Here is a 22,797-nt window from a genome sequence, read left to right on the forward strand (position 1 = left end):
AATTAGCTCTGATAATATCCGCAGTCAATATCTTTGGAAAATAACCTTCAATTATACAAGTTTTAACAATGCTCTGATACAGCTGTAGCGTCATTAGGTTAATCCAAATCGATAAAGATGGATTGGAGATTAGAATTTATAAATGTCTACTTGAATATAACAATTCCAGATTTAAACATTTTGACCACATGGAAATATTTTAATATTGCTCAAAAGTTAAGTATTCTAAGCAAATCTGTCCGAACCTAAAACTTTGTAACACAATTTACCAAAATAGCGATTAAATAGATTGTAAATTGGTCACACAACGGAAAATGATTACAGAAATTATACTTCCATTAAATAGTATTGAGGTACAATAACCAATGCTGCTATAGCAACACCTATAGCCTATAAATACAGTGTGAAATCCTTATTTGACTGAAATGGTAATATGCTAAAATACAATGCAATAACAATGGAAATAACATTGGAAGTATGTTCAAAAGACATTACAATTTCAACAAATACAACAGTAAATAGTAGAGTCACACCGAACAACAAATAGCAAATTATGTAATCTGTTGCAGCTGAAGATCATGATCATGAAGCTCATGTTTACAACCCTTGACTGAGATCGTCTGACCAATTAAATGGTTTTCATCCTCGTGCCTAATAAACAAAAGGATTTTATCCTTTGGATTCCTACAGATTTGCGAGCTTCCATTCCCAGATTTGCTTGTTCGAACGCTAGTGCTTAGAAGATTGTCGGTTTTTTTTTTGGAGAATAATGTACAATAGCAAAATAGTGTAAACATAGAAATATATCTTCTTTGGTGTATCTGAACAACATGGGGAAGAGATCTATCGCGGCTCGCTTTTGACATCATTAACATTTGTGGTGTCATTCATTTTTTGTGTGCAGATTGGAGAAGAGCCCACAAAGTCTTTGAAATGGCCACCAATCCTCAGTCATTAAATTAATTAAATGTGGCTATTATTATCCTCCAAGCTGCAAGTACATTTATTTTTTGTCCTTCATCATGAATAATTGTTTTTGGGCGGATGTAAATGTAGATTCAATTTTTATCAGATTATAGTATTGGATGTCTTTGTGCTTTCAGAATTGGTTGATAACTAATCTCTGATTACTTATTTGCACAATTACGACCAGCAAATGTAGTTCTTGCTCTTATGTCAACTATGAATGCGATACAAATGTTATGTTATTAAACACCGAATATTTGTAAGTTTGAATTATTTCTGGTAATGCCTGATCTGCTCTAGATAGAATATTAATTGATTTCAATATCTTCTAGGCAGATTGGGTCAGTCATATATATATTATTTTGAATGGTCATGTCCACGAATGGACAAGTCTCCACTCGGTGGGGACATGTCCATTCAGGACACACCTCTTTGAATGCACCGATTCATTTCCATAGCAAACCCGATCACTAATTGAGGTTATTTATTAATTGTTCTTAACAACAATAATAATGTATATGAGATCGCCAATCAGGGAGGAGATTAATCAGACTTAATCTGATATAATACCTGCACTCAGTCATCAAGAAGAATATGAAATGACCACCTTGAGTCAATTATAATCTGTACGTACATATTTGACAATATACTTGGTATTCGTTATGATACTTTGATCGAGTTTGTGAATGATAGATGATTTCAAGCAATATTTGAAAATATATATGTTGGAAATCTGGTCAGCGTTCCCTTGAGGATTCGTGACAAAGGCTTAACCATCTCTTGTTGAGTGGTTGTATTGGGCATTGATAGATCAGTCTTTTGGTGCAACGGTAACCCCACTCTAACAAGTGGTATCAGAGCTTGGTCATAGGTTCGAATCCTCAAACCCTCGAGTAATGCTAAGGGGGAGATTGTTGGAAATTTGGTTAGTGCTCCCCTCAAGATTCGTGACAAGGGCTTAACCGCCTATTGTGTACTATATGTTGAGTGGTTGTATCGGGCATTGACAGATCGGTCTTTTGGTGCAACGACAACCCCGCTCTCTCTCTCTCTCTCTCTCTCTATATATATATATATATATATATATATATATATATATATATATATATATATATATATCATACTTAAACATTCCCTCTTATCTAGGGAAGATATCTAACAAAGTATATATATGTATCACAATAGGCTTATCTATTGTACAAAGAATTATCATCTAACTCATGATATCAAAGGATATAATATGCTCAAGAATATCAAGTCTCACGACACTCTTCTTATATATCCATGTTACGGTATATGCATTGACATCATGTCCCATGATGACTACCACAACAAATCATGGCATAGCCATGGAAACACTTATCCACCACGATTATCTCATAACAGATCGAGTCTCATGATATTTATCAAAATGTCCAAGAGATACTATCATGACATGTCCACGAATATCAAGTCGCATGATATTCATCATGATAGAGAGCTAATCATTGTAAAGTCATCACCTAATAATGATAAATACAAGTGTTCATTATCTTAAAGATCATCACCTTTCAATAATGTACACAGGGGGCCCATAAAGTCACAAAGTCACACATATGACAAAAGAGTTTACACATTAGACATCTTTTATACACATATATTAGTACAAATAAACAATTTGAGACTTAGTTTCAACAAATTACAATTCAATCGTACCAAGTTTCTTCCTGAAGTGTTCAACTTTCATTCTGGAGGAGGCTTGGTGAGAATGTTTGTTGTTTGATCGCTTGTACTAATATACTCCTATTGGATCACATTCCTTTCTACCATGTCTCTCACATAATGTTAAGGAATCTCTTTGTGCTTTGATTAATGATGGAATATTGGATAAACTGAAAGCTTAATACAACTCTGATTATCGCAATGGATAGTAGTAGGTTTCAGGGGCTCTCCAAATAATCTCACAAGCAATTTCCAAAGCCATACTGCTTCTCTTGCTCCCATGGTGGCTGCAATGTATTCAACTTCTGTTAAACTTTGTGCCACTGAAGACTAATTCTTGCTTATCCAATAGATCGTATTTGATCCCAAATTGAAGCAACATCCTAATGTGCTTTTCCGATTAGTTACACTTCCAACCCAATTTGAATTGAAGTATTCATGTAGATCTAGGTCAATATTTTCATATTTAAGACCATATCCAATAGTACCTTGAAGATACCTCAATATATGCTTTGCAACAACAAGGTGCATCTCTCGTGATTTGCACATAAAATTGCTTAAAGCATTAACCACATACCAAACATATAGTCTAGTGTTAACCAGGTACATCAATGATCTAATTAGTTGTCTATAAAGAGTAGGATCTGCAAATCTAGATTCTACAACCGCTTCGTTAAACTTATGTAAGTTGGTTTCCATGGGTGTAGACATCGATGTACAATTTAACATCCCAAATCTCTTTAGAATATCATTAGTATATTTCCTTTGATTCAAAAGAATACCATCAGGTTTTTCCCATACTTCTGATCCAAGAAAGTGAAGTAAAATGCTCAAGTCCTTCATATTGATTTCAGAAACGAGTTCCTTCTTACATTGGACAATAAGGTGATCTTCCCCTGTAATTAGTAGGTCATTGACATATAGGATTAATATTAACATACCACCTTTAGCAACTTTAAAATAACATTATCAAATTTCCACAATCCATTTGTCATGAGTTTTTTTGTTTCTGGATTCAATTGTGTATGTTTTTTAATCATCAATATTTCGGATCACACTTCGTGATCCATCACCAGGATGAGAGAATGCAAGAATAAAATAGCAAAATATGTGATCCGAAACATTGATGTTTAAAAAAATACTCAATCTAACCTAGAAACAAAAAAACTCAAAACTTTAAAATAGAGATTTGGGTGTGCATCATTCTTTGAAAACCCTAGTTCCATAAGATAGTTGTCGATCCTTTCATAGTAGGCTCGGGGAGCTTGCTTGAGTCCTTATAGGTCTTTCGTCAATTTGCATACATGAAACTCTATCATGAATCACAAAACCTTCGGGTTGTATTAGATAGACTTCTTCAATAGTGCGATTCAAGAGTGCAATTTTCGCATCCATTTGGTGGATCTTCCAGCCTTTAGCTGCTGCAATAGCTATGACTGCTCTAACAAAAGTATATTGGGCAATAGGAGCAAATGTCTCTTCGTAATCATTACCTTCCTTTTGTGAGAACCCTCTGGCAGCAGAATGTGCTTTGTGTTTCTCTATACCGCCATCTGTAACATGTTTGATTTTGAAGAGCCATTTGGAAGAGACAACAGATTTGTCTTTAGGTCTAGGTGCTATTTCCCATACATCATTTTTCAAAATGAATTGATACTCCTCTATCACAGCATCTTTCCATACTTGATGCTTGAGAGCCTCTTTTACACTAGTAAGTTTTGAATTAATGATTTTTCTCATTAAGGCAACATTACCTGAGAATCTGTTGGGCCTCTAGCTTTCTTTGAAGGTTCCTTTTAGTGTTGAATAATTTTCAGCTTCCTCAATCATCCTTCTAGCCCAAAGTGGTCTCTTTTTGTTGTTGTTATTGGGATTCTCTTCTTCATACTCCCTCTAAATTTGAGGAGCAATTTGGTTTTCATTTAGGGTTTCTTTTGGATACTTCCTTAGAAACTTAGGAGCAACATCCTCCTCCATATTCTTAGATGAATCTTGAATTTTTATATCATTAGAGCTCTTTGCCCTCTTGAAGGCAATGTCCTCAAAGATGACATCCTTGCTTAGTTCTATTTGTCTTTGTCTAGGTATTTATATTCTGTAGGCCTTTGAAGTTTCACTATAGCCTACAAAAATTCCTTTCCTTCCAAAAAGTCCTAGTTTCAACCTCTTCTCTTTAGGCACATGGATGCAAACAGGGCAACCAAATATTCTTAGGTGACTTATGTCAAGTTTCACACCAGTAAAAGCCTCTTCAAGAGGTTTGCTATCAAGGTGTGAATGGGGCATTTGTTTTGATTGTAAACGTCTGTTCTAGATGCTTCTTCGCAAAATGAGGTTCTTTAAGTTTTGGTCATACAACATTGCTTTGGCAACCTTTACAATAGTTCTTTTTTCTCTCTCAGCGACACCATTTTGTTGTGGATTGAGTAATCCATGCATTAACACAAAATTCCTTAAAATTTTCTGAGGTGTATTCCTTCCCATTGTTGTCCTCAGTATTTTAATTTCCCATTTGGAAGAGTTTTTTGTTAGGTCTTTGAACTCCTTGAACCTTTTAAGGATTTCTTCCGACTCTTTACACTTAAGGAAATATATCTAGGCCTTTTTGGAGAAGTCATCAACAAAAATTACATAATATAGGAATCCTCCCACGGAGGGTACAAACATAGGTCCACATAAGCTAGATTGAACTAATTCCTGCACATTTTTGGTCCTACTCAAATTATTTTGGAAAGTCTCATTAGTGTTTTTTCTAAGGCACACCTTGCAAGCCCCAATTTGAGTTTGATTTAGTTTAGGTAGTCATGGTTAAGGCATGAAAATGAATGCATCCTAGTCTTTTATGTGTTGGTTAACAATTTGTCTTCCTTGATATTTTGGTTTATACTTTGACTCTTTACTTGCCCAATGGCTTATGGGAAACACAGAAGTTAACAACAGAATGGGTCAGTGTAGTAATCTATCAAAGACCCTTGAATTGAAAGGTACAACTCCCTTATGAGTGCAAGATATGCAATGAATTTATCTTTCGGGTTTTGGGGGTATGCTCTTAACCAGAGAGTAGAAGAGGCAAAAACCAAGTTGCTCAAAACTTTAAACAACCTAGGCAAAGAAGGGGGATTATCTCACAAGATGCAATCTACTCAGACTAACAATGCAGAGAAATGGAAACATGTAGGACTAACTACGATAGCGGGAAGAAAGGAAAGATAGCTAGATAAGTAATTCTCGGATTACAGAGTTAGCCAATGTTTTGACAACACCTAGATTGTCTATCCCTTAGCTGCTCCATGCACCAGTTTCCAGCTTCCTCATGCAAAGAACTAAACTAAACACATAGACCACGGCGAACAACAGAAGTAACAAAAGACATGCTTATGCTGAAGAGAGTAAAACATACAATCTATTGAACGAAGGAAACAAAGCCAAGTTTATTCACATTCATTCAACTTTCAGCGTTAACACATTCATTCCATAAACTCCACTTAAACTAAATGAACAACAAAACTTAAAATGAACTCAGAGTCTCACACAGTAGTCCCAGCTATAGGGGTTCGCCCAAAGTAAATTTTGCCGATCTTATTTACATCCTAAAAGGTTACATTTATAGGCCTTCTCAAAAATGGCCGATTACATTAGATGATTGCTCAGCAGAGCATCTCTAGACAAAATAATCTAAAAATAGGACAATCTTGAGTCATTGTCCGTTACAAAGACTTACGAAATGCCAATCAGTAGCTACAAAAAGAAAGAGACGGGAAGAATGACAAATGTCTTGTGAAGCATTAGAATCATTATGCCTTCGTAGAAGTAACTGATTTAGCCTTATATTCTTTCATGGCTTCAATTACTTTATCCAACTCTTCGACACCTGGAATGAGGATATTGTCGGCTTGGATCATCCAGTAATCATGCATCTTTGTAAGTTCATCGATTTTGACCACCCTTGATTGGATCTTCTCCATTTCTCTCTTTATAACTGCATCCGCTGCTGACAGTTCCTGGATCTTGGACACTTGGAAGTTGAACGGGTCAACGACTTTGTCAACAAATGCCAAGAACTTGGATTTCATTCTTTCGATGTCCACTAGCTTGATTAGTAGACACGAAGGACTTTGTGTGCAAGATCTTCAAATATTGAAACTTGTCAATGATTTTTTGCACTAAGTTGTGCACATCCTTGAGTTCGTTTGTAGATCTCACAGAGCTTTCTATGACAAACTCCAAGGATTGCTTCCAGTGGAAAACTCACTCTTTGCCAGTCTTTAGAATCCCGTGAGCAATGGCCACATTAGTCTTCGTGTCTATCACTTCTTGTAGAAGGGCCAATTGCTTTGTTAGATTATTTGCTGCCTTTTGTATGGTTGTTTGATGATTTGAGGCTGCCTCTCTGAGCTTGTGAGCATCCAACACTAGGCTTCCCAAGTTTTGAACTAATGGGGGCACTTGTGCCTTGATTTGATCTACCCATTCCCAGCCTACTTGCTCGAATTGTCTTTCTTTTTGTAGGTTGAGGAGTAAGTTCTTGTTCTCCTCTGCATTTGGGTCAAATTGACTAGAAGAAGTACTCCTAAGTGTGGACTTTATGTACTCCACTAGCTCTCTGTTTGAGGCCTTTAATATCTCCTTATCTGCTCTTAGCTCTTCCAACTTGTCCTCAATCTTCTCATTAGTTGACTTGCACCTGTTCACCATGGAGTCATGAACTGGAATGCCCAGATCCAATGTTTTGGTTTGGAAGTCATCTTTTGAGAGCTCATGAAATCTTCCTTCTTTTTGAGGCTCTACGATCTCAACTAGCATATGGTCAGTTGCTGAATCTATAGAGAGTGTTGCAATGGTCTTCTACTTCTTTGTCTTTTTTGATGGCTGAGAGGAGGTGACTTGTGTGATCAAGTCCTTTGATGGGGTTGCATCCTCGTATCTCCTCTTCTTCCTATCAATGGTCTGAATCTTCAGCTGTATATGAGGATGAAGAAGCATCATGTGAAGACAATGATGAGAGTTGTTGCTCGAGTCAAGAAGAGGATAATGATAGTACATGCTCGTCTTCATGTGAATTTGATGTGAATTGGGAAGAAGAAAGTAATGACAGAAGTAAGTACTCTTATGCTAGTAGAGGTATGAGTTCTTTTTCTAAATCTAAAAGTGAAGTTCCATTTCAGAGTTATACAAGTCAGCTTGAGGTTGAAAGTTGTGAAGAAGATTTGTCTACACAATATGAAGACAAAGAGATTATCTATAAGGATGGAGTACCTAATTGTGTAGATGAATGTCTTGAAGATGCATGCAGTAGTAACCAGCAGTATGCGAATGATTCTAAGGTTAGTGCATCAGCATCTATTGGTGAGATTAATGATGATTGGTTTGCAAGACATTTCAATCATCTTAATGAAGACAATGCAAGTAATATTGACTCATATTCTACATGCTTTGTTGATGGAGTGAAAGATGTGTCTTCTTGTGATGATTCTGATTTTTCGTCTTCATATGTTGAAGGTGTCCATGACAGTGATGTTAGAAGTGGTTTCAAGGTTTTTACGAACCTGTTGTATGGTGAAGAGTTTGATGTTGATCAGCACATTACTTGTCAAAATGTTCAAAGAGGATCATTACATGGGGTTATCAATCCGCTGTTTGAAGAAGACATGGAATGTTCAAATTTAGTTGAGGATGATCTTAATGATGATACATTACCCTACTGCCATAAGAGATTAGATTGTTCTTCTTCCGAGTATGACAGTGAAAATGATAATGATGTTGTATCTCATGAGATTGATAATAAGGTGTTTGATAAAGTTATTATTGAAGATCAGTGTGCACCTTGTACTAAGTTTTATGATGAATACACAGCTGAAGACTCTGAAGAGAACACATTGATAACAAGATTGTAGTGTTGTGGGGTCAAACAACTTCCTCGGAATCAATGGAGTTGGCCTGCTCTAAGAAGCAATAGGGAAGGTGGCTACCTTAGTTACCGAAAGGGCTAAGGTATCCCCTTGTTGAGATGCATCTTGGTCCTGGCCATCCATGGGATTAGTATCGCCATCCAAATTGATGACTTGAATAGGCGAGGATGGCTTAGCCATTGATTTCTCTTGTTCCTTCCCCTTATCCTTGTCATCTTCCTTCTCTCTAGTCTTCCCAATGTTCAGCAGAGGGCCAACTCTGCAGGTGGCAGTGAGTGGCACATTCTTTTCGGGAGGCTGGTCTCCTCCTTGGCCAATGGATTGAGATGGGCTTGCAGATGTTGATGTTGTGGCCATTGTGGTTGTTGCTGCAGCTGATTGGGCGGCTTCAATTGATACTCCATTGGTTGAAGTGGCAGTTTCAGTCTGATTCTTCCTCTCCCGAGTCCACTCCACCCATTTGTTTGTTCTCTTGATTATTCCTCGCATGAGAACCTCCATTGTGTTGATGATTGGCTTTGCAGGTGGGAAAGACAGAATTGGTATGTTGTTGATCTTCTCATAAGATTTGGGGTTTATGTAGGCTCCATCATTTGTAAGGTCAGAGACATCAATATAATCATTATACAATTCTATTTCATCAATAGTTAGTCTTGACCAAAATCTCTCCCGAGTTTGGTACTCATTGAGATACCCAGATCAAAAATCTTCAATATCCGAGATATGTTGATAGAATATCGGCATATCCCAACTTCAGATGATCCCTTACAAAATTCACTGGATCATATTGAGGCCTGAGCACCTCATAATCTAACAATTAAATCTTTCTTTTAAAACTCTATACCAGATTTCAAGCATATGATCTGGAGGCACATGGATACGGGCCTACCACTATGGGGAATGGAATCCTGACAATTTTCTTCGCATTTGAACACAGCGTGTTCACCTCTAGGATTTGTTGACACAGAGCTAGGACTACCTTGTCCTTCGGATATTTGGGCAATCTCTTGGGAAATCTATCATAGGCTCCTATTCGCAAACAGGAGAAGCTCGAGAACTGAATGAATGAGCAAACGAATTGGCTTACGGCTGAAATTGTCTCTGGTGAGAATCACCTTTCAGAGCACCCTTGTAATTCTCGGCACAACCTCATTGTAAAGGCATCATTGACAACTCCATACTCCTCATAGCTCCTTTGCAGTTGCAGATGCAGGTATAATTCATAGACCTTGGTGTGCTCATCATAATTTGGGATGCTAGGGAGACTAGGCCACAAATAGTGTGTTGCCAAAGCATAAATCAAATAAGAGGACATATAGAATTGTTTGAATCCTTTGGTAGAATTCAACCATGAAGCGAGCTCATCACAGATGATTTGTGCCCAATCGACGTTCATATCCTCAACACTTATCGTTTGTACTAGGAAGAAATGGTGCTCGATGAACTCCAAAATCTCCTCTTTTCCCTTCAACCTGAGGAGTGCGAGGATATCCATGCTCGCTTGCTTTTGATTTGTGCCAAACAAAGTCTTCGACATTTTTCTCTTCTTTGAGCGAGCAGTTTGGAACTAGGTCCTCTGCATGTCTTCCCGTCTGAGGGTCTTCTTCTCATTAAACATGGACGCGGAGGACCCAAAATCAATATCACAATACTACTCTTGCGCAAGGATACCAAATGCTGACTACATCAACGCCTTGTTAATTGACAAGAGAATGGACTGGTTTGGAAACAAAATATGCTTTGTTTTTGGATTGTATTTCTCTTTGCACTCTTTTACTAACTCAAGTGCATGAACTACCATTGGAAAGCCGGCTACTTCTATCAATCCACTCACTTTAAGCTTCTGAGTGATTGGGTGTATGGGTTGAGTGTTGAGCCTCCTATGAAGATCGCCAAGATCGTAGAACTTGAAGGATATATTTGTAAGCTCTTTTAAATCACTCTCCAAGCCAATTAATCTTTCGTAACCAGCAGCTCTGATTGCCATTTGCTATGATTGCACAAGATGCATTTCTCGATAAATAGCTGTTAAAACATACTTGTAGAAACCAATTGCATGCAATTTCGATGAAATAGCTTTAGGAATTAGAACATTGGCGCCACATGAAGCAAATCAAGGTTGGCCAATGATTATAACAGCCGGATTTGCATTCAATTCCATGAGTAACGACTATTTAAACTTTTTGTTCATTTGCACATAACATACTAAGTTCCTGAAAGCACTCTTACTTTACTCAAAGTAAAGTGATATGACTAAGAGTCACTTAACAGTACAAATACTTTGGCTTTACAGGAAGTGCCTTACTTTGCTTCAAAATCCGAAAAGCAGATATGCTTAACAATATTAACATATGTGGTAGAGAAAGAAACACTTAGCTTTTACGCAACGTTATTTTCCTTTTATTCAGAATCGTAGCATGGGGAGCAATCCTTTTGCTAGCTTGCGCACTCCGATCTTCCATTTTCCACCTAAGGCTTTTAACACTGCTTTTCCTTCGTAACGGGTTCGCATCTCCAACACTAACTTATCCGGAAGTATCCTTTGAGCATCTCCGAGGATATTCAAATTTTAGGGTAACTTGACTTTGTATCCTCAAAGCCCTGGAAAAAATAGCCCATTTTGTTACCTTTGGGCGGAAAACTCCTTTCTTAGCAACATTTTCCGGATTGAGGCACAACAAACAACATTCAACTTTTTACTTCAATTTGTTGCTTGAATGCAGATCTCGAGCATGCCTCACTTATTATGAGCATTTAAATAATTCTTTGAACACTATGCTGACTTTAATTGATCATTCGTACTGAGAATTGGCTCAGGTTCATACAGCCACAAAAACAGCATAAAACGGCTTCATTTCCATGAATATGCAGCAGCAAAACTATAAATTTGTATTTCCTAGCAGCACTTGATCTTCTTTTCATAGATTTGAATGAGACATACCCTGCCATCTATCCACAGCTTCGTAAATCCTTGGGCATTGACAAAATCATATTCATAGCCCTTTTAACCACTTCAAGCTTTAGATTCACGCTTGGTGTAGTTTGCTTGATGGGAAAATCAGCTCGAAAGCTCGAAAACCGTGAAATTTGATATGTTAAGGCAAAATTATAGATAGAAAATGCAGAACACTTACTTCTCATCAGGAGGATGCAAGATCACACCCCAACCATGCCCAAATCACCTAATCCCTGTGCGCACCGGAAAAATAGGAAACCCGCTTGGAAAGATTAGGTAAATGTATTGCAACAAGAGACCTGGAAAACAAAGTAAGTAGAGCACTTGGGAAAGATGAGAAGTAAGTGACCTAAACATACCTAGACACCACTCTCTTTCATACACATATTTACTTCTACCAGTGACCTCAAGCTTAAAAGTGGGAAGACTAAAACTTGGCAACACTATGCCAGATTTCATTTGAGTCAGAAGTCTCATGAATAAGGGCTTGATTTATCTTAGTACAAAGTTTGTATAGATACCTTTGTCTTATACCTATGGTTTGAACTTTCTTTATGGTGGATGAGCCTGATTTTAATTTGATGTTGCAAATTCCAACTCTTTTATTGGATGTGCAGAATCATCCCCAATCATTACTTCTTCATCAATTTCTTCTACCATAGTGTCTAGGTGTTCTCTGAATCCTGTGATGTGCTTTGATGAGCCACTATCAATCACCCAGGTGTTAAGATTGTTTGATACTTGGTTTGATAATGTTGAGTAGAAAACAAGTTTTTTAGAATCATGTTCTATATTTGTTTTTCAAACCTTAGCAAATGATCTTGTTGCTTTGTTCTGTCATGACATTTGATTGCATAGTATCAATACTGATCACATTTAAAACATTGAATTTGGGAAACATCTTTCCTCTCCTTGGACGAACCCTTTCCATGAAAATTTCTCTTTCTTTTGAAATTCCTCTTCTTACCTTTCTTATGAGAATTGGTGTTTAAAACATGAATATCCTCATCTATAGGTTTCTATTGTTTCCTTTTGTCATCTTTCTAGTTTCTTCTTGTAGGCAATCAGATCTCAACTGATCAAATTTTGGGTGTTTTGATCTTGCACTTATTCCTTGAACAAATGACTCGCATGAATTTGGTAGGCCATCTTAAGTTATCAGTGTTAACTCTTTGCTATCAATTTAATATCCAACTGTTGACAGTTGATCCCTTAGCTCAGCAATTGTCATGAAGTATGCATTGATGGATTCTCCCTTGTTCAAGCTTATATGATTAATTTGCCTCTTTAGAGCAAGGGTTCTGCAGGTGTTATTTGTTTCAATTGTGCTTTCAAGGGATTTAAACATAAGATATGCAGTCTCCTATTTTGCTAATATAGGTACTATACGATCCCTGACTGTATCTAATATAAGTTTCATGGCTTTTTCATTGTTCCCAATCCATTGAGTTTTCTCTGGGTCATTTTTAGGTTCCGTCTTCTTTTCTTTCACAAACGAGTCAACTAATTCTCTTTTAGTATCATCACAATTCTGAGCTACCATGATGTGAAGTTGTTTGCACCTTCAAGAGGATCCTCATATCTGATTATACTTGACATTATGAAGAATGAAATGTGACTGTAATATCAAGAGAGAGTAATCTGAGATATCAAGAGAGAGTAATCTCATATCTCAAATTTAATCGGATCTTCCCTAGCAAGGCTCTGACACCATGTAAATGTAGATTAAATTTATATGAGATTATAGTAATGGATGTCTTTGTGCTTTCAGAATTGGTTGATAACTAATCTCTGATTACTTATTTGCAGAATTACGGTCAGAAAATATAGATCTTGCTCTTATGTCAATTATGAGTGTCATACAAATTATTAATTAATTTCAATATCTTCTAGGCAGATCGGGTCATATATATATATATAATTTTCAATGGTCATGTCCATTCAGGACACACCTCTTTAAATGCACCAAATCAAGTCCATGGCAAACCTGATCACTAATCGGGGTTATTTACTAATTGTTCTAAACAACAATAATAATGTATATGATATCACTGATCAGGGAGGAGATTAATCAGACTTAATCTGATTTAATACCTGCATTCAATCATCAAGAAGAATATGAAATGATCACCATTGGTTAATTATAATCTGCAAATACATATTTGACAATATACTTGGTAATTGTTATGATACTCTGATCAAGTATGTGAATGATAGATGTATATGTATATACTCTGATCAAGCAATATTTAAAATATATATGTATATACTCTGATCAAGCAATATGTGTGTGTGAATTATCATTCACATATCTGACCATAGCTATCATACTTCAACAACAGGATAATCCATTATGGAGAATCCACATGATTAAGCTAGCCATTAATGGTGATCTTATTCATGCACGAGGAGGTTAGGTGAGCAGTGTAAAAAGGTGGGAAGGCTAAAGTTTGGTGGTTGGGGGTACTTTTTTGACTCTTACAGCTTTTTGGGTATTGAGGATGAGGCATATTGGTAGGAGGAACTGTGTCTCTTCGACAAGACAAGGGAAGGGAATTAGGGGCAAAGGTAAGGGATGTCATGATGGATAAGTCCCGTTCTTTCATAGGGATAGAGGAGAAGTGGAGTTGGGTGGAAAGGCATTCAAGCATTGTTAAGCTTGAAAATTCAACAAAAATCAAGCAAAAGTGTTACTTACATGGAAATGCATGCTTGTATGATCAAAAGTTTGACACTTGCAAACACTTATGACTAGGAACACTCCACACTTAGAATATTTGAATGCTTTTCCTCTTCTAAGACATTGGTAGCTATGCTCCATGGAGTTTCCGGGACGAGGACATTTTAGGGGACGGGAACGTGTTTCTGGTACGAGTACGGGTCGAAGCCAAAATTTAGGGGATGGGACCTCAAGGGACTGCTGTAAAATATAGGGGATTTTAAATTTTTTATATATGGAGAATTAGACTTCTTTAGATATATATTTCTGATATGCATACCATAACAATGATAAATCATAACATTGATAAACCATTCACCATAGAATACATGGAAATTGAAAACTATTAAGATTAAAATCAAAATGAGAATATAATATGATGATATATCCGAATATTGCATACAATTAGCAAAAATGCCCAAAGGCTCCAAGTATCAATCTATCATCATGATGCATGAAATGAAAATCAAAATGACATGATGAAAGTAAATACTAGAAGTGTAAATGAGATGTCCAACTCCATAATAATCAAAAGCAATAATGTATTTGAGTATCTGAAAAGCGGAAAGCCAAATATATGGCTGTCCTCTAGGAATCTAAATCTCTATCTAAATCAAGATCATCATCAATCTCATCCTCTGAATCACTGGCAGGGGTAGGCAAAGGGTCCTCATCCAATGGAACACCAAGCAGCCCTGGGGGTGTGTTATCCTCATCAATTTGCAATGCATCCTCAGGATTAACATCCCAACGCAGTGCTGGAGTCTGTCGATACTCAAGACTCTGTCGCTCTTGTAGTTGCAATACACTATGAACAGCCACAAGCTTCTCCGATCGTCTAGAGGTAAGGTTGTTCCTTTTGACCGATTGAATGAAGCTATATGTAGACCAATTCCTCTCTGCAGCAGAGGAACTCGCAACTTGTGAGAGAAGATGGGTGGCAAGGGCTTTCAGCTCAGGTGCGTCCCTACCATGCCATGTCCACCATCCAATCAGGTCCTTTTGAGCTAATGTAGCTCTATCAGTCCTCGCCTCTGGTCTACCAAATGTTGGATCATGAAGATTGGCAAAGACAAGCCATTGCCCTCGAATTTTTGCAGCATCCTTTGCACTATACATTTTTGAAAGGGCCTTGAAGAAGCCCTCCTTCACCTATATTGAACAAACAAAAACTAATAAGTGAGAACTTAGAGTTAATAAACTTTACAAATAAAATAAATTTTTTAAAAACGTGTAATGTCCCCTTTTGGACATTAATTGATTTTCCCTCTTATTTGTAGAAGTCTTGTCGTATTCTGTATGATCTCCCTTCCAGCATTTGATATTCTATATTTATAAGTTTATTTCAAAGAGTCATGTCCTTTTAATAGTAATTATATTAATGATAATATAATTAGTTATAGATTTACATCAAATAAAATTAGTTTGATTAATTAATATCATAATGTATACTATATACATTATTTAATAATATATCAATTATATATATATATATTATTGTATTATAATACTTTATATTAATCATATCTTAATCATTATAATAATAATATCATTATTATATAATCAATTTCATACTTCCATATTGTTATTATAATGCGATAATATTATTATATAATATTACTTATAAAATATTATTACTTTAATATTATTATTAACATAACTTTATATATAATACTAATTTATTATTTAAATTATATGTTGGAGTGGGGACATCACAGTCCTCCCCTCTCAAATTTGCTTGCCCTCAAGCAAAATCTTTCATACATAAACTTTGTCATAGACACAAAACACATTTGCATTCAAAAAAACCAAAAAGATTTATGAAATATGCATTGAATGAAAACATGAAGCATACACAATGTAGACAGATCATGAAAACATGAAGTAGACACGATGTAGACAGATGAAGACACGGAGCAAACACGATGCAAACACATCATACATTATTTTTCACAATGAAGTAGAGCAAAGGGAATAATTTATAAAATATACTTCCCCAGTATGCTTTTGATCATAGATCCTGCAACACAAACAATTATTAGCATGTACATGTATATAATAGCTCCAAAGAAGAGTTGAGTCATGATAAATTAGTTCTAAACCAATATCTTACCAAGCCCAAGAGTGGAACTTTGGCCCTCTTGGCCTTGATGGCAGCCATTGACATCCATCAAGGTGGTCTACTTGGCAAATTCTTAACTGAATAGAGTTGACATGATGTCAAGTCTTAATCAATCTAAGCCCAGGAGCGGAACTTTGGCCCTCTTGGCCTTGATGGCAGCCATTGACATCCATCAAGGTGGTCTACTTAGATGGTAATCTTATTCTTCCTACCTAAGCCCAAGAGCGGAACTTTGGCCCTCTTGGCCTTGATGGCAGCCAGTGACATCCATCAAGGTGGTCTGCTTAGGAGGTAATTTTATTCTCCTTAAATATCCTATCTAAGTCCAAGAGCAGAGCTCTGGCCTTGATGGCAGCTAGTGACATCCATCAAGGTGGTCTACTTAGGAGGTAATTTGATTCACCACTTTATATCATTTCTATCTCGATATTTTATTCTTCCTCTTTGCCTTAAGATTGGATCTTGTCATCCTTTAATTTTGATGGCAAGAGGACTCCTTACAACCAAGATCTGCCTAATAACACAATTTGCAAAAGTTGTATTAGTGATTTGGTTATTTAATGTTGTTAAATAAGATTGAAAATTTAATAGTAACTCTTACTTAAGATTACAATATCTTCTAACTAAGTAAAGATATTTATATTCAATATAAAATAACTTAAGGAAATAGAACTTATCTTTATTTAGAGAAATGTGCTTGAAATTATGCAGGTCATTGTAGATTTTACTATTTTATTACATATCCTCCTCCTCAAAGCTTGATAAGATCATTGTACAGTGATTTTGTTATAACTTTGTATATACTTATTAGCGCTCTCCATTTTCCCTTGCACTATATAAGATCATTTTTAATTTTATTTCGATATCCCTAAATATCAGTGCTGACGTTCTCTCTTTTCAAACGCTTGGGCAATGCACATGTGGTTCATTGTCCAATATAGGTATTTGTTATGACATATCACCTTCTATCCTTAGCGTATTCACCCATCTCAATGATTGAACTAATTTCTTCCAAATAGTATCAATTTAATCTGGACAAGAAGGACAAGTGTCCCTTAAAGCCATGCACAATAGTGTTTATACTGAACCACATGGTGTCCTCTTATCTTCTTCCTACTAAAATTCATGAACCTTTGCATGATGCCATTCACAAGGCCTGATCTACAGCTGTAGTAATGACACTATTATGTATTTATATTCTTACTACAATATTAGTACATATATGATCTGTATTGTCCAATGTCAATCTAGAATTTCAATCTAGAAAATATTACTATCTTCGGTGATTTGGGTTGACAAACCAAATGACATCTTACACCACAAAGAGTCATTGGGATAGAGAGACTACCATTAGGTTTTTTATTATTTAATAGACAACTCCCAAAACACAAAAAGTTAAGTTTGGTGGAGATAATCAACCAACACCTATCAACGTATATTAAGAGATATATGGGCTTATCCTTATAATTTGGTTGTTGACATGCTTCCTTGCAGGATAATATAAAAAAATTATTCCCGACCATTGCAGATCGATACAAATGTTTGAGACTTTCTTGCAGACATTATCAAACATTGACATCATATGATAGATAGCCAAGAATTGATGCATATACATTGGGCCAGTATTCACCGCTGTCACTTATCAGATTACAACTTTCATATATGCGGCTTATTATTGGCAGAGTACGTGCTCCTGATTATAATTTCTTTTAAATTCTGTGTCCCCAACTTCCAGGTCTGCAGTTTAATCTGATCTATATCGAGCTGATGGTTGTTCGCTATGAACTCTTTCTACTGTTGTCACAGGTGTACCTCTGATTGCTATTCTTTGTTTGAAGTTATATTGAATCCGTCCTTTGTAGTATACATGGTGTACTGTCTTCTATCTCAATTGCTCTTTAAGTAGCCTTGTGATTTCACTGTTTTTTAATTTGTAGTGAAATATCAGTGTGTGATCTCACTAATTCATTCATAGCAATTCTCCTTCAATTTCTACTCACGCAATTATTTATCCTTTCTACCAAGAATTTATGGATATGGTTCTTAGATTGCAGGCATTCGCCAATAGTTTATCCTACAGGCTGGCAGAATCATGCTCTGATACCACTTGTAATGTCCCCTTTTGGACATTAATTGATTTTCCCTCTTATTTGTAGAAGTCTTGTCGTATTCTGTATGATCTCCCTTCCATTTGATATTCTATAATTATAAGTTTATTTCAAAGAGTCATGTCCTTTTAATAGTAATTATATTAATGATAATATAATTAGTTATATATTTACATCAAATAAAATTAGTTTGATTAATTAATATCATAATGTATACTATATACATTATTTAATAATATATCAATTATATATATATATATATTATTGTATTATAATACTTTATATTAATCATATCTTAATCATTATAATAATAATATCATTATTATATTAGATTATTATATAATCAATTTCATACTTCCATATTGTTATTATAATGCGATAATATTATTATATAATATTACTTATAAAATATTATTACTTTAATATTATTATTAACATTACTTTATATATAATACTAATTTATTATTTAAATTATATGTTGGAGTGGGGACATCACAAAACGTATTATAAAATCAGAATTTTTTAATAAATTAAACTCACCTCCTCATCATTAGATGGAGGCACTCTCCCAGGCCTTGGTGCATACCATTTTGGATTGACTGCATAGGCTGCCATATGAAGTGGGGTGTTCATAGTGTTCCACCTTTTCATTGCACTGGGCTTAAGATGCTCCTCATAGAACTCCAAAGTAGGTTCCTTATCTTTAACAACTTGCTTGATCTGCCCAAGCATGCTATCAAAGGTCTCATAAATCTCTCCAAGGCTAGGAGAGTCAGTATCAACATATCTAATAACCTGCACAATAGGGTCAATGAAGGAGCAAATGTATCTGCAAATGAAAGAAAATTGCAAGTGAGAAACATCATATGTCAAAAAAACCAGCAAGTGCTTAAATCAGATTTTTTTTTTATTAAATCAGCAATAATAACAATTATGATGTCCACCAATTCTTAAGTTTCTTACCTCATTGTGGTCCACCAATTTTCATCCAGTATTCTTTGTTTGACAAGTCTTCCATGTGGGGTGCTTGATTCATGCCATCTATTCCACTCTGCATTGACCACCATGGATTGTAAGGCCTCTTAGACCTCAAGCATCCTCTCCAACAAAATGAAGTAGCTAGCATATCGAGTCTCCATAGGCTTGAGGAATTCTTTTTTGGAAAATGTCCTAAATAATGCAAGAGATGTGTGATGATTGCAAATAAACATTTGCACGTCTCTAGCCTCAAACACCATAGTCTTTATCCAATCAATTTTTCCAAAGTCCTTCAAGGTGTTATTCAATGCATGTACACAACATGGGGTCCAAAAAATATGTCTGGAGGTGCTCTCTACTATCAATCCAGCTGATTTACACACTCGGGCTGAATTAGTGACTACTTGCACAACATTTGAAGCCCCTACCTCTTCTATAGCATCTTTCAAAATCTGAAATTGGAATGATGCGTCCTTCTTTTTTCCCGAACAATCAACGGCTCTAAGAAAATAGGCCCTTGCTATACTAGTGACAATAAAATTGATGAGTGGCCGATGTTTGATATCGGTCCAAGCATCCATGATAATAGAACATCCATCACTCATTTATGTTTGCCTCATATCCTCCATCAAAATGTTTACTTTTGAGTACTCTTTGTCGGCAACGTCTATACAGCCACGAAAATGCACTTCCATACGAAGGAGAGGACTAGTCAATTTTTTAAAAAGTTAGAAAAAGCAATGTAAATGAAGTGCATTTTCGTGGCTGTATAGCCACGGGCCTCTTTATCAAGGATAGTGGTGCGTAATTTAGTCTCTCCTGGTGGTACAAATGAGGGACCAACATCATAAATATCTTTGCACATTTGTTTATAGAATGAGGAATGAGAAACATGGTATGGTATGCCATGAGCAATAAGAAATCTGCCAATGGACTCTTCAGCTCTCTCTTTTGCTTGTATGTTAAATAAATCAGCCACATTGGTATCTCTCTTAGTCTTGGCCTTTCCCTTCCCTTTACTAACAGTGCTAGTGGGAGTCAATGAGGGTGTGGGTGTGCTACTCGTAGGACCCCTGGATTCCAACAACTCCCCCTCCACATACAACATATTGGCCTCAAGTTTTTCTTCCTCTGTAATTTTTTTGCAACCTTTCACCCCTTGCCCACCTATCCATAAAAGATGGCAATACACTCTTGTGTAGCTCCCAAAATAATGCTTCTTACATATATGACACTCCCATTCCCTACAACCCCCCGAATTTTTCTTCTTATTCTTGTCTACTTTTGTGGCAAATTGTAGGAGAGGTTTTTTAGGGTTGAATGGGCCTTTGGCATATTGTTTTAGGGCTTTGGAAGGGCACTCAAATGGATTAGGCATTGCATCTTCCATAGGGACATCGACATTAGGCTCATCAATGGCTGCCCTAGGTCTTTTTCTTGGTCTTTGTAATTGTGACACTTGAGTTTCTTGCATGGCAACTTCCATGCTATCCCTACTTCCCTCACTCTCACTGCTGCTCATGTTTTTGCCTTTGGATTTTACAATGATTATAGTATATTGCTGCAAGTTATAGAAAAACAAAATATTTCAATGTTCCATTAACATGCCCTCCCTATGTCATTGAAAAAAATGAAAAATGACAACAAACAACAATGAAGTTTGAATCAAACAAAAAGAAAATAAAAACCATACCTGGAATGAAGTAGAAATAAAGGCAAAACCTCCTCTTCCATCTCCAAAACACACTCCTCTTTTGTTGTTGAATGTTTTCCTCTTCCTCTTCCCAACTTGCAAACAACTCCAAATGAGCAATGAACTCCAACTTTAACTATTTAAGAAGACACATTAGGGTTAACATCCATGTGGGCCCTGGGCGGAATAGAAAAGACTAAAAAATTAAAAAAAAAAACCTTTAAATTTTTTTTTTTTAACTCACCCGCAGCCGGCTGGAAAATAGGGAACGACATGGGCAAAAGGGTACGGGCGAGAGACGGGAACACCGTCCCTGTACGGAAATCCGTACCCAAGTTTCCTATGAATTTTTTTTTGGCATTTTGGGGACCGTCCCCTTTTCGCTGAAAAAGGGATGTCGCAGGGTATGGCCAAAATCTGTACCCACGTCCTCGTTTCGTACCCGGTACAGGTACTAGGGTACAGAGGCAAGGGGTGCGTCCCCGTGGAGCATAGATTGGTAGGCATTTGGAAATGACAAAGACCCATGCTTAGGGCTTGGCTAGCCTAGTAAGGAGAGGGATTGGGCTTGCATTTCATTAGCACAAATTGTTGAAAAAGGTTACATTGGAAAGCAAGTCATAGAGGAGCTTGGGGAACAAAGGAGGTTGGAGGTTTAAGACATCTTGAACTAGCGAATTGCTTTGAGATGATAATTAATTTGAGAAGCGAGACAACATTTATGTCTCTTCAAGTAGCAAGGGGGGGTTGGGTAGTTTTTGTGGATAGGGTTCCCTTTGATTGAGGGTGGGATTTGTGGATCTACACTTACTCATTTTCTGGATGGTGTAACCTTTGAAATAGGTGGGGTTAGGTCCAAGGGGTTTAGCTTGGTTGAAGCAATGAGTTCTCATTGTGGACACCCTAGTTCAAATCCCAAGAAGGACATCTTGGTGGAATTCTAAGTTGCGACTCTTGGTCTTCTATTGGTTGTATTTGTGTCATTGTAAGAAGTAGATTCTAAGTTGTGACTCTTGGTCTTCCAATTGTTGTTTCTAGTGTGATTGCTCGAAATGAGCTTGAATAAGTTTTAATTGTTGCTCTTAAGGAGCACCCGATATGTAAACGATCTTAATATAAGAAATAGATGGGGTTAGTGTGTGTACATTGTGTTGTTGTAAATGCACACGCTTCATTGCAAATGGTGCCCCCCTCTGTTTTCTCGCTTTGTAGATTACTGTTTGCTTATGTCCTAAGCATGGCAACATTTTCAGGTTTATTAGTCTCCTAGCTCTTAGGGAATGGGTGAGTCAAGTCAAGAACTCCTAGGTCGAGATTTGAAAGGAAGAAACTTTCTAAAGATGAGTGTCAATTTCAATATCTAGGTTTAACGAGCATTTCCACCTACAGTTCAAGGTTCCTCTTCAATCCTTTGCATAAATTGAGATAATGATGTTTTGAAATATCCATGTTCGAAGTATGAAATTTGTGAAATGATGATGTGAAAAAATGTATATTTTGAAAACAAATACCAAGTGCAGAGAAATAGGAAAGTTCCAAGTTTGAGAGGGGAAAATAAGGAAAAGACACAATATTATAAAGAAAATCCTTGACTAAAATTGAAATTCTACGTTTTGTGTAAGAAAATTTAAGGTATTGTTGAATT

General features: G+C 36.4%; 1 protein-coding gene across 1 annotated transcript in view; it reads left to right on the forward strand.

Annotated features, from left to right (window-relative positions):
- LOC149570519 (uncharacterized) overlaps positions 1–22,797 on the forward strand; it is a 115,427-nt gene that overhangs the window by 1,065 nt on the left and 91,565 nt on the right. The gene's annotated exons all lie outside the window — the stretch shown is intronic.

The sequence above is a fragment of the Cupressus sempervirens genome, chromosome 3 (genome assembly GCF_028749045.1).
Source record: "Cupressus sempervirens isolate cs-2001-9-10 chromosome 3, ASM2874904v1, whole genome shotgun sequence".
In the NCBI taxonomy this organism is placed as follows: Eukaryota; Viridiplantae; Streptophyta; class Pinopsida; order Cupressales; family Cupressaceae; genus Cupressus; species Cupressus sempervirens.